Here is a 12,215-nt window from a genome sequence, read left to right on the forward strand (position 1 = left end):
ATGGACAACTTGCAGTCAGTCTTGATAACATTTTGAATGCTGTTCTAATTTATCTGGAGATCATATAGCTACAGGAGACCAATTTTATTCAAATATGAAAAAAAAAAAAAAAAAAAATATATATATATATATATATATATATATATATATATATATATATATATATATATATATATATATATATATATATATATATATATATATGACATTTTTTAATCTGAATTTTTAAATATGATTGGTTGATATAGGTTACTGAACTGTGCAGTTACATCATTGTTAACTGCATTGTTCAGAAGATACACCTAAGGTGGCAAATTATTTGCAAAGAAACAAAAGGTGGGGGGGGGGGGGGGGCGGTTGTTCAGTAAATCGTATTTTGTCTGCTGGCATTTGTCCGTTCAGTTACATGTTGCCCACTCAGCCGATGTTACAGAAACTGATGTCATGTACCTTTAGTGAAATAACAGGATGTAGAAATATGTGTTCTTTGGCTGCTAGTCATGTGATACTCAACGTTGGTCTCAAGATTAGACACACTTGATCTCTGGCTCTAGCTCTGTAATACTTGGGTGGTCAATCTTCAGCCTGTATTTATTTTGTAAGGTATAGTCCGAACTACTTTTTTAAGCCGCTGTCTATTACTGTAATATTTCCAAATTGACAGCCAATATATGGGTTATTTCATTCTTTGGGTCTTCAGTCTTAATTAATTTTGACATTCTAAGAAAATGCTAAAAATTGTGTACCTTTTTCCTGTTAAACATCAAACTTTCTGTACCTAGAAAGTATTAAAGAGCCTAATAAATGAAACAATGTTACCAACAATTACCAAATAATTAAAGAATAATGAATCCCATTCAAAAGTGGGAAAAAAATATATGTTGTTAAGTACTAAATAGAATATAATTCTATACAAAATTAAAATATATGGCAAATTTCACATTTAAGAAACATTATCATTTTTTTCCATGCTGCATATTTCCTTCATTTATACTAGAGACTCATTATTATACTTAACAAACTAACAGTATAAGGGTTGAATTTCTGTATAGCTAATAGTAGGTGGACACACATCACTTTGCATACAGTTTACCTATACTTCATCTACTGAGTCCCCCTACACCTTGAACCAAACTGCAGTCATACTAGGATGACCATTTGCCCAGCTCTTCCAGACAGTTGTTCTTGCTGTGAAGACATAGAGCAGACATCAACATGTCTAATAGTGCAGTGCTATCTTTCAACTTAAGGTAGAACTAAAGGCAAAACTTTTTCTTTATTTTGGATAGAGTAAGAGGGTTATAATCCCTGTCAGTGTCCCATTGGGGAAAGTTCCCTTCATGTCCTGTCCCACAGCTAAAACAGGAAGTGAGAGGAGATCTCTCCAAAGTAAGGGAATTCAGGGGTGTCACAAGGGTCCTCAGAACTCGTGACCTTATTGGATAATTTCCCCTCCATTTTCTGGTGTCAACACAAAATTTGAGATTTTCTTTTACTTTCACTTTGATGATAACAGTAAACAGCACAAATTAAGAAATCAATCTCCCTAAGTGGGACACAAATAGCAATAAAAACTGACAGGTGTTCTAAGGAGATTCACCCTGAAAGTAAAAAGAAAAGTAATAGATGGAAAATCTTCCAATGGTGATACTAGTTCTGGTGAGCTGGGGGTCCCCAAAAAATTCCTTTAATTTACAGAGATATCCTCTCACTACCTGTTTGGCTATGGGACAGGAAGTGAAGGGGAATCTCCGCAATGGGACAGAGATGGCAGAATTTTTTTTTACAGGGGTTATTACCCTCCCTTACTCTATCCAAAATGAAAAAAAAAAGTTTTGCCCATAGTTCTACTTTAATGCTTTTTTTACTGTATTTTTACTGTATATATACTGTATATAGTGATTGGCAGTATTATGTTCTATTAGCTTCTCATCTATATCTAGTGGCCATAATGTTGTATTTAACCTCCCTGGTGATATAATTCATTCTGGTTTTAGGTGCTGAAAGCGGTACAATTATTTTGCATGGAAATTTGGCGTTTTATATTGTAGTCCTGTAATTCTTAGGCCGCGTACACACGGGCGGACTGTTCGCCCAACCTTGTCCGCTGAACAGTGTTTGGGCGGACAGTCCGCTCGTGTGTGGGCTTTCAGCGGACAGTTTCAGCGGACAGTTGGACGGACAAAGTCTTTCGGAAATTCCGAAAAACTGTCCGCTGAAACTGTGTTTGAGCGAACAGTCCGCCCGTGTGTGGGCCTGTCCGCTGTACTTTCGAAATGAGCGGACTGTTCCCGCTCGGAAAGTCCGCCCATTTCGAGCGCGTGTACAGGTAGGCGGGGCCCGCGAAGGAGACGTCGCGGGCTCCGCCGCCTGGAATGGGCTTAAAGGGGAACCCCAACGCTGAAAAAAATCGGCGTGGGGGTTCCCCCCAAGTCCACACCAGACCCTTGTCCGAGCACGCTACCCGGCCGGCCAGGAAAGGGGGGCGAGCGAGCGCGCCCCCCCTCCTGAGCCGTACCAGGCCGCGTGCCCTCAACATGGGGGGTGCCTTGGGGAAGGGGGGGCCGCGCGGCCCCCCCCCACCCCAAAGCACCTTGTCCCCATGTTGATGAGGACAAGGGCCTCTTCCCGACAACCCTGGCCGTTGGTTGTCGGGGTCTGCGGGCGGGGGGCTTATCGGAATCCGGGAGCCCCCTTTAAGAAGGGGGCCCCCGGATACCGGCCCCCCACCCTATGTGAATGAGTATGGGGTACAATGTACCCCTACCCATTCACCTGTGAAATAAAGTACAAAAAAAAACACAACACATGGAAAAAGTATTTTATTGCACAGCTCCGGGGGTCTTCCGTCTTCGGGGGTCTTCTCGCCGGACTCCTCCGCTATGTGTGTGTAGCTCTTTTGCTAGCGGAGGAGTCCGGCTTTCTTCCTCCCCGCCGCCGGCCTCTTCTCCCGACTTCGGGGGTCTTGTCCCCCTCTTCGGTTCTTCTGCCGGGCCACCGCGCCTGGTCCGGTGGCCCGGTCTTCTGTCGCCGTCTTCCGTTCTTCTGTCGCCGCCTTCGGTTCTTCTGCCGGGCCACCGCGCCTTCTTGTAGCTCTTTTACAGGCGGTGGCCCGGTCTTCTGTCGCCGCTGTCGCCGTCGCCGCCGCCGCCTTCCGTTCTTGTTCTTCTTCTTGTTCTTCTCCTGGAGATGTTGACTCGACGAGCTCTCCGGCCGGAATGCCAGAGCCGCGCTGTGCGGCCACTTATATAGTGACAATGGGGCGGTGTCACATGGTATATGTCACATGGGTTGGTCACATGGGTTGATGTCACATGGGGACTATGACATCGTAAGGGGGCGGGGTCACCATGTGACCAACCCATGTGACATATACCATGTGACACCGCCCCATTGTCACTATATAAGTGACCGCACAGCGCGGCTCTGGCATTCCGGCCGGAGAGCTCGTCGAGTCAACATCTCCAGGAGAAGAAGAAGAAGAACAAGAAGAAGAACAAGAACGGAAGGCGGCGGCGGCGGCGACAGAAGACCGGGCCACCGCCTGTAAAAGAGCTACAAGAAGGCGCGGTGGCCCGGCAGAAGAACCGAAGGCGGCGACAGAAGAACGGAAGACGGCGACAGAAGACCGGGCCACCGAAGAGCCGAAGAGGGGGACAAGACCCCCGAAGTCGGGAGAAGAGGCCGGCGGCGGGGAGGAAGAAAGCCGGACTCCTCCGCTAGCAAAAGAGCTACACACACATAGCGGAGGAGTCCGGCGAGAAGACCCCCGAAGACGGAAGACCCCCGGAGCTGTGCAATAAAATACTTTTTCCATGTGTTGTGTTTTTTTTGTACTTTATTTCACAGGTGAATGGGTAGGGGTACATTGTACCCCATACTCATTCACATAGGGTGGGGGGCCGGTATCCGGGGGCCCCCTTCTTAAAGGGGGCTCCCGGATTCCGATAAGCCCCCCGCCCGCAGACCCCGACAACCAACGGCCAGGGTTGTCGGGAAGAGGCCCTTGTCCTCATCAACATGGGGACAAGGTGCTTTGGGGTGGGGGGGGGCCGCGCGGCCCCCCCTTCCCCAAGGCACCCCCCATGTTGAGGGCACGCGGCCTGGTACGGCTCAGGAGGTGGGGCGCGCTCGCTCGCCCCCCTTTCCTGGCCGGCCGGGTAGCGTGCTCGGACAAGGGTCTGGTGTGGACTTTGGGGGAACCCCCACGCCGATTTTTTTCGGCGTTGGGGTTCCCCTTTAAGCCCATTCCAGGCGGCGGAGCCCGCGACGTCTCCTTCGCGGGCCCCGCCTACCTGTACACGCGCTCGAAATGGGCGGATTTGCCTCCTCCTTACGTGGGCGAGTCCGTTCATTTCAAAAGTTGAGCGAACTGTTTGCCCAACCTTGTTCGTCAAACAGTCCGCTCGTGTGTGGGCAAGTCCGCTCATGCAAATTTTGAGCGGACTGTTTGCCGAAACTGTTTGACGAACAAGGTTGGGCAAACAGTCCGCGCGTGTGTACGCGGCCTTAGGAATAACTCTATTAAATCTGTTCAAACCAGAGTCTAGCAGACATCCCGGATATGATAAAGTTTATAATATAATAAAGAATAATAAAAATTATTAAATAATGTAATCAAATCCTAAAACACTGAAAAAGGGATACTTTTTGGTTGCTATGGACAATCTCCAAATTCCAGGTAGAAAAAACAGTATTTATAATATAAAAGTGCACGCAGGGCACTGCACAGACCACTAGGGACAAAGGGGGTGTGTAATCTTTTAATACAGTACTGTAATCTGTAAGATTACAGTACTGTGTGTGTTTTGTGTCTTTTTACTTTTTTGAATTTGGCGCCGATCTCCCCTCCCGTGTGCCGTAACGTCGCAGGGAACGGAGCTCGGAGGCATTCGGCACTGTGTGAATCGAGCGGAGGACAGCTCGATCTCACAGCGTGGAGGACATCGCTGGATCCAGGGGACAAGGTAAGTAACTCTCGCTGTGTCCTCCCTGCATCCAGCGATGCGATCCCAGACTCAGGATTACCGCTAGGGAAGTTAAGACCCCTTTCCCTAAAAATAGCGCCTGCAAAGCGCCCTGAAAGAGCCGCTGCTGTCTCTTCCGTGTGAAAGCTTTTGCACTGGAGCGGTGGGTCGGTAAAAAAAGTTCTGCTAGCAGCATCTTTGGAGCGGTGAAGGAATGGTGTATACACCCCTGCTGCCCATTGAAATTAATGGAGCAGTGGTTTTAACCCTTTCTCGGCTGCTAGTAAGGGCTAGTATAGGGCTGTATCGCCCAATAGTGGCCAAATACCGCCGCTAAAATGACGGTAAATCGGTGCTAAAAATAGCGCAGTTTTACCGCCGTTTTACCGCCGATGTCGCTCCCACCCCAGTGTGAAATGGGCCTTACTATATTAAAGAATAAAAGAACATTTGTTTAGAAAAGAAAACACCCTAAACACATTTGTTTTTGCCCAATTTGCGCAGAAAGGATGTACATTTATATATTTTCTGTATAAAATGGCTATGCTCATTTTTTATAAATAGACCCCCTAAGGTGTATTTGAATCAGCACAGTTTGCCCAGATTGCATTGGCACAGATTGCAGTGAAGGAAGCATATGAGAATTTGATTTGGGGACTTGGATATACCTGTATATTAACACATTGGGATATATTGTTTTATGTGGTTATTACTAGAATTTGGATTTCTTTTGTTGTTGCAGTGATTGGTCTCCATTGTATGCATATTTGCAAATGTGTTTTTTTTCTATGTTAAATATATGATAACAGAAATTGTGCCTGTCTCTGTATTCAGTGTAGCAGAATGGCATGTTTGCTGCCACTACCCCCTCCCTGTCACCGAATGCTAAGGACGATGTCAGCTTCACAGCTGACAGGCTCCTGGAAACCAGTGATGCTGCAGTGGCTGGAGCTTGATGGGGAAGCTGAGATACTAGTTTAACATGGTACATTAATCTGTCCCCTGCACCGACATTTGTGATGTAGAGTCATATTAGACACTCTTTATGAATTCCCCTGATTGTGTTTTCATCAGTGAGTATGTTTTTGGAAAATGATTGACACCCTTTTTTTATTCACTTTTTTTTTTTTTTATTGTTGGATCACATATGCAGTATTTATTGGTGGTAAACAAAAAACAAATATTAAGGTAAGAGACTAGCGCTGCACTATTAGTACTTTTGGTCCACATTATGACAGTCACAGCTCTCATCCCCAAAGCGCCGGAAGTACAGCGTTAGCTGTACTTTCTGTTATTAATGAAACTAGGATGTTTATCTTACATGGCAGCGATAAAGACCTAGAACAATTATCATTGGAGGAAATTTATTTGGACATAGCTCAAGACAGAAACATTTTTTCTAGAGTTTTTCTTTAATGTGGTCTGTATAGCTGTTTGGTTGGTTTCCCCCTCACTACTGGTGACATGACAGGGGCACAAACAGAAAAAAAAAAACTTATTGTCTTGTTTTTATTGCTGTCTGTGCCCTGTTTGGGGACAGTTTGGGGACAGTTTCCCTTGTTTCCTGCCCAGGTGAGTTACAGACAACAGTAAAGCTCCTTCTCCACTCTTTTCTTATAAAGTTTTGGATAGATTTATTTGGATTTAAGATTTAAAGGGGAAATATGGGAATGCAAAAATAGGTAGTACATGCTACCCTCATACCTGCATTGCATTTCTTTCTTTCCTCAGTCCTTTAGTTTTTGCAGAATAATATTTTATTTTATTATGTTCTATTAGCTTCTCATCTATATCTAGTGGCCATAATGTTGTATTTAACCTCCCTGGTGATATAATTCATTCTGGTTTTAGGTGCTGAAAGCGGTACAATTATTTTGCATGGAAATTTGGCGTTTTATATTGTAGTCCTGTAATTCTTAGGAATAACTCTATTAAATCTGTTCAAACCAGAGTCTAGCAGACATCCCGGATATGATAAAGTTTATAATATAATAAAGAATAATAAAAATTATTAAATAATGTAATCAAATCCTAAAACACTGAAAAAGGGATACTTTTTGGTTGCTATGGACAATCTCCAAATTCCAGGTAGAAAAAACAGTATTTATAATATAAAAGTGCACGCAGGGCACTGCACAGACCACTAGGGACAAAGGGGGTGTGTAATCTTTTAATACAGTACTGTAATCTGTAAGATTACAGTACTGTGTGTGTTTTGTGTCTTTTTACTTTTTTGAATTTGGCGCCGATCTCCCCTCCCGTGTGCCGTAACGTCGCAGGGAACGGAGCTCGGAGGCATTCGGCACTGTGTGAATCGAGCGGAGGACAGCTCGATCTCACAGCGTGGAGGACATCGCTGGATCCAGGGGACAAGGTAAGTAACTCTCGCTGTGTCCTCCCTGCATCCAGCGATGCGATCCCAGACTCAGGATTACCGCTAGGGAGGTTAAGACCCCTTTCCCTAAAAATAGCGCCTGCAAAGCGCCCTGAAAGATTTAAGATTTAAAGGGGAAATATGGGAATGCAAAAATAGGTAGTACATGCTACCCTCATACCTGCATTGCATTTCTTTCTTTCCTCAGTCCTTTAGTTTTTGCAGAATAATATTTTGAAGTGCCCAACCTCTAACGTTTTTTTTTTCAGTTCAAAAGTTTGCAGGGGGCGGACACAGCTCCACAATCGAGCCACTCCCTCAGTCCCTCCCTCTGGAGACTATGTGGGTGTGTTTTGTGAAGAGGTGTCCACCCAGGCTGCTATCTAGAACAAGTACCTTGTTCATGTGCCTCTCTTTCCATGGCAACGTGTCCCCAGCTAAAACCCGGAGGCAGGAGCAGTGTGATACACCCTTCTCTGGCTGTTATCTGCAAGCTCTCCTCTGCAAGACTCCAACACCTCTCCCCTGGGGTTTGATGTTCCTTCCTGTGTACTCCGAATTCCCTCCCCCCCCCCACTCATTCAAAGTTCATGTCAGCATCTCCTCCAGCCAATGGGGGGGGAGGGTGGAGAGTCACTGAAAACTACTCATGTACAGAGATGAACACTGGTGAGCTCTCTACACATAGCACTGTGTTATATCATAAGAGGAGACTTAGTAAGGAGCATAGTGACATGTGCCCTGTGTCTGTTCTCTGAAATGAACACAATGCTATGTGTACAGAGCATACCTGTGTACAGTACAAAGGAGAGGGAGACTGACAACTCCCCGATATGTCCCCAGAGTCCTTTATTGTACATTCAAATCATCCCTCTGTCACATACCCCACCCCCCACCACCACCATCCCTCTGTGACTGATCCCACCCCCCACTGCTCCACTGCCACTGATGTCATCCCTATCCACATCCCCTGTACTCCTATACAGTCCCACCATCCCCATCCCCTGTACTCCTATACAGTCCCATCATCCCCATCCCCTGAACTCCTATACAATCCCATCATACCCATCCCCTGTACTCCTATACAGTCCCGTCATCCCCTGTACTCCTATACAGTCCCGTCATCCCCTGTACTACTATACATTCCTGTCACCCCCATCCCCTGCACTCCTATACAGTCCTGTCATCCCCATCCCCACCCCCTGTACTCCTATACAGTCCCATCATCCCCATCCCCATGCGGCATGTTGTGACTCTGTACTTCATGTGATGGTGCTGTACGTCATGTGATGACTGTATGGCATTTGATGGCTCTGTACGGCATGTGATGGCACTATACTGCATGTGTTGGCTCTGTACGGCATGTGATAGCACTGTATGGCATGTGATGGCACTGTACAGCATTTCATAGCACGGTACGGCATTTCATGACACTGTACGGCATGTGATGGCTCTGCACGGCATGTGATGGCACTGTACCGCATGTGATGGCTCTGTACGGCATTTGATCCTGTAATACTTTTTTTACAATGAAGGGAACATTCTTGCTATAGGGCTACTAGGTAATACACCAATCATGGGGGAGCAAATATCTGTCCATATCTGAGGAGCTCTGTGCTTCAGTATAAAAACAGAAGTAGATGTGAATGGAAAGTTTCATTGTCTTATATAAAAATCCAGTCAATAAAAGGATTCATTCACAATGTTAGCTCTGATTTTATTTCATTTTACTATACCAGTACTGCATGGAATGCCTGTGTGCTGTCACACCATATGTGTATGCTGCTTTACAAATATATTGTTTTCACTCTAGTAGATAGTAATATGTAGAGTACATTTATATACACAGTACTATCAGTGACTTTTCCTACCTTACTCGCTTAAGTGCTGATATCTCTGCTGATTCTTCTGAACATTGGAACAGACTGAAGAAGAGGAGGTAGGAGGGACAAGGGAGGGAGGAGCAGCTATGCTCCTCTGGAAATCTTGGAAGCGAGCAGAGAGAGGCAAAATGACAGGAAAGTGGGTGGATCCAGACTCCAGAGCCAGACCATTGTCTGTATTATGCTGTATGAAAGTCTGTAGACCCTCCCACAGGTATTTAGCTTTATTTTAACAGAATAGGGGCACTTCTGAGAAAGTTGGAAAGATTTGCAGATATCAGCAGCTCACATAGAATAGATGTAAGCAAAAAAAAGTAAGCCCATACTTCTCTTTTCATGCAATCTTAATTAATTCAGTACAGCAGGTAGGGCTTATAGTATGGAGCTCCTTCACACAACCTCCATTGAGCTGTGGGGATCTGCACATCAGACATGAACACTCTCCATGTTTTATGTCCTTAACATGTTTTGTTGTTATATACGCGTCAGTAAAACCAATAAAGGTGTTTTAGTCATTCCAAGCTGCATGTTTAAAATGGTTTCTGAGAAAAGGGTAAAATGGCATAGAGCTTTGTATAACTGAAATTGGTATGGTACTAAGTGGGCATACTGCATCTGCTACATATTATGGATGTACATAACATATGGTGTTATCATGCTTTAAAATTAAATCAACTTTTACATACTTTTTGTTTTGTGATAAAAAAAAACGTAATATTTTTTAGTAATTCTTGGAACATAAGCACAAATGCTTTTTATTTAATAGAAGGCAAATGGGAATGTCATGCTTTGCATTAATAATGAGATGGTATAAATAGTGAAAATGGAGCATTCAGCAACATCATAACAATGTAGACTTCAAAATCTTTTTAACTTGAAACATGTATTTTTCTCAAGCTATATGTAATCACAGGATAATGTATACAAATGAAAGCCATTTACTTTGGCATGGGCTCATTTTATCACTTAATACAGTAAGGCGATTATGCAAGCAGAAGGCATGGTTCCTTCATGTGGCTACATAACATTTAACATATTGTAAACTGTGTCTGATTCCTGCTGAAATATTTGCCAATTGACAGTCATTTAGATTGTTGTAGCGTTTACTTACTTACTGGAAGTTTATAAAATTTAGAAAGAATCTTGTGTTAGTCTATTGTACAGAGTAAATTAGGAAGAGTGCAGTCATTTTATTTTCCTAGCAATTTATGTGCTCTGGGTAAAACAGCATTTTTTACTGTGAAACGCAACCTGGTTCCAGATTGACAAAGGAATAAGACAATACTATGTTCTCTCCTTTATTCTGAAAATATACCAGGGGATCCAGTTGAACTGGAGTAGGATAATAAAAGTTTGCAGACTGGTGGAAGTAATGCAAACAATCTTCGATATGGTGATGACACTACAATCATAGCTGAAAATGTATAAGGTCTCAAAGGTCTCATAGAAAAAATTACAGAACAGAATTAAAAAAAGGATTATATCTAATATCAAGAAAACTAAGGTTATGATAGCAGGGATGACAGCAAAATTCAGGGTTAATGGTACAGTAAATACATAGGAATGCCTCCCTGGATCAAATATTAATAACAAAGGGTTCAGTGGCACTTGGTAAGACGTAGAAAAAGTACTTGTGTGGAAAGAGTGCAGTGGTCAGGAGCATGGGATACATAGCCCAGGACAGAGAGTACAGTGAATGAAGCTGTCATATTTTTCACATATTATGAGAAGAATTAAATAACCGGAATGACAATTATACTTGGTAAAGTTGAAGAAAAGGCAGAAGAGGATAATAACCAATATGCAATGACTGAACACCCAAGCAAAAGACATATAATTCTGAAGAAACACTACCCATGTAGTTGCCATGTGTTAACATAAACTTGAACAACATATAATAAAAATAATAATAATTTATTCACACTGTAAAATATTGCTAATAACTACTGTATTATTACTATTATTATTATTATTATTATATAGCACCAACAGTTTACACAGTGCTTTACAATGTATAGTGGGGACAACACAATTACAGTACAGTTCAATACAAAAGGTACGGGAGGGCCCTGCTCATAGAGCTTACATTCAAAAGGGAGGGGGTGGTACAAAAGGTAATAGCTGCAGAGAATAATTTGATGGGGATGGCTCGGGACAGTTAGGTGGGTGTGGGGTAGGCTTCTCTAAATAAATGAGTTTTCAGGGATCTCCTAAAGGTGGACAGGGTAGGGGCTGATCGAATATACTGGGGCTGGGAGTTCCAGAGGATGGGAGAGGCTCTGGAGAAGTCCTGAAGACAAGCATGGGAGGAGGTAAAGCGCAGGAGGTTCTGGGAGGAGCGGAGGGGATGATTTGGGCGATATCTGCAGATGATGTTGTTGATGTAGATGGGGGCGATGTTGTGGATGGTTTTGTATGTTATGGTTAGCATTTTGAATTTTACACGGTGGGGTAGGGGGAGCCATTGAAGGGATTGGCAGTATTATGTGTCATTCAAAAATTAAAATGGATCTACAGAATGGTATTTACTACTGGTATAGGGCTACTAGTTAATACACCAATTATGGAGGAGAAAAGCTCTGTCCATGTCTGAGGAGCTCTGTGCTTCAGTATAAAAATACAAGTAGATGTGAATGCAAAGTTTCATTGTCTTATATAAAAATCCAGATAGTCAATAAAAGGATTCATTCACAATGTTCGCTCTGATTTTATGTCATTTTACTATACCAGTAAAGCATGGAATGCCTGTGTGCTGTCACACCATATGTGTATTCTGCTTTACAAATGTACTAATGGAGTACACACACACTGTCTCTTTCTAATCTTATGATAGTAATTCTTATTAAAACTGGGTAATCACTTACCATTGTTCAGTCCCTAGAAGCCAACTTCAGCCTTAGAAAGCATATAAGAAAACGTAAAACAGGATTAAAAGGAATACAGTTTTGTTTTGCACACATAGCTGATAGATAAACATAAGCAGTTATGGTT

General features: G+C 43.4%; 1 protein-coding gene across 4 annotated transcripts in view; it reads left to right on the forward strand.

Moving 5' to 3' along the window:
• The window catches only part of VEPH1 (ventricular zone expressed PH domain containing 1), a 554,211-nt gene that overhangs the window by 163,278 nt on the left and 378,718 nt on the right, over positions 1 to 12,215 (forward strand). The gene's annotated exons all lie outside the window — the stretch shown is intronic.

The sequence above is a fragment of the Lithobates pipiens genome, unplaced genomic scaffold, assembly GCF_037356315.1.
Source record: "Lithobates pipiens isolate NorthernLeopardFrog02 unplaced genomic scaffold, aLitPip1_a1.2 Scaffold_18, whole genome shotgun sequence".
Taxonomy (NCBI): domain Eukaryota; kingdom Metazoa; phylum Chordata; class Amphibia; order Anura; family Ranidae; genus Lithobates; species Lithobates pipiens.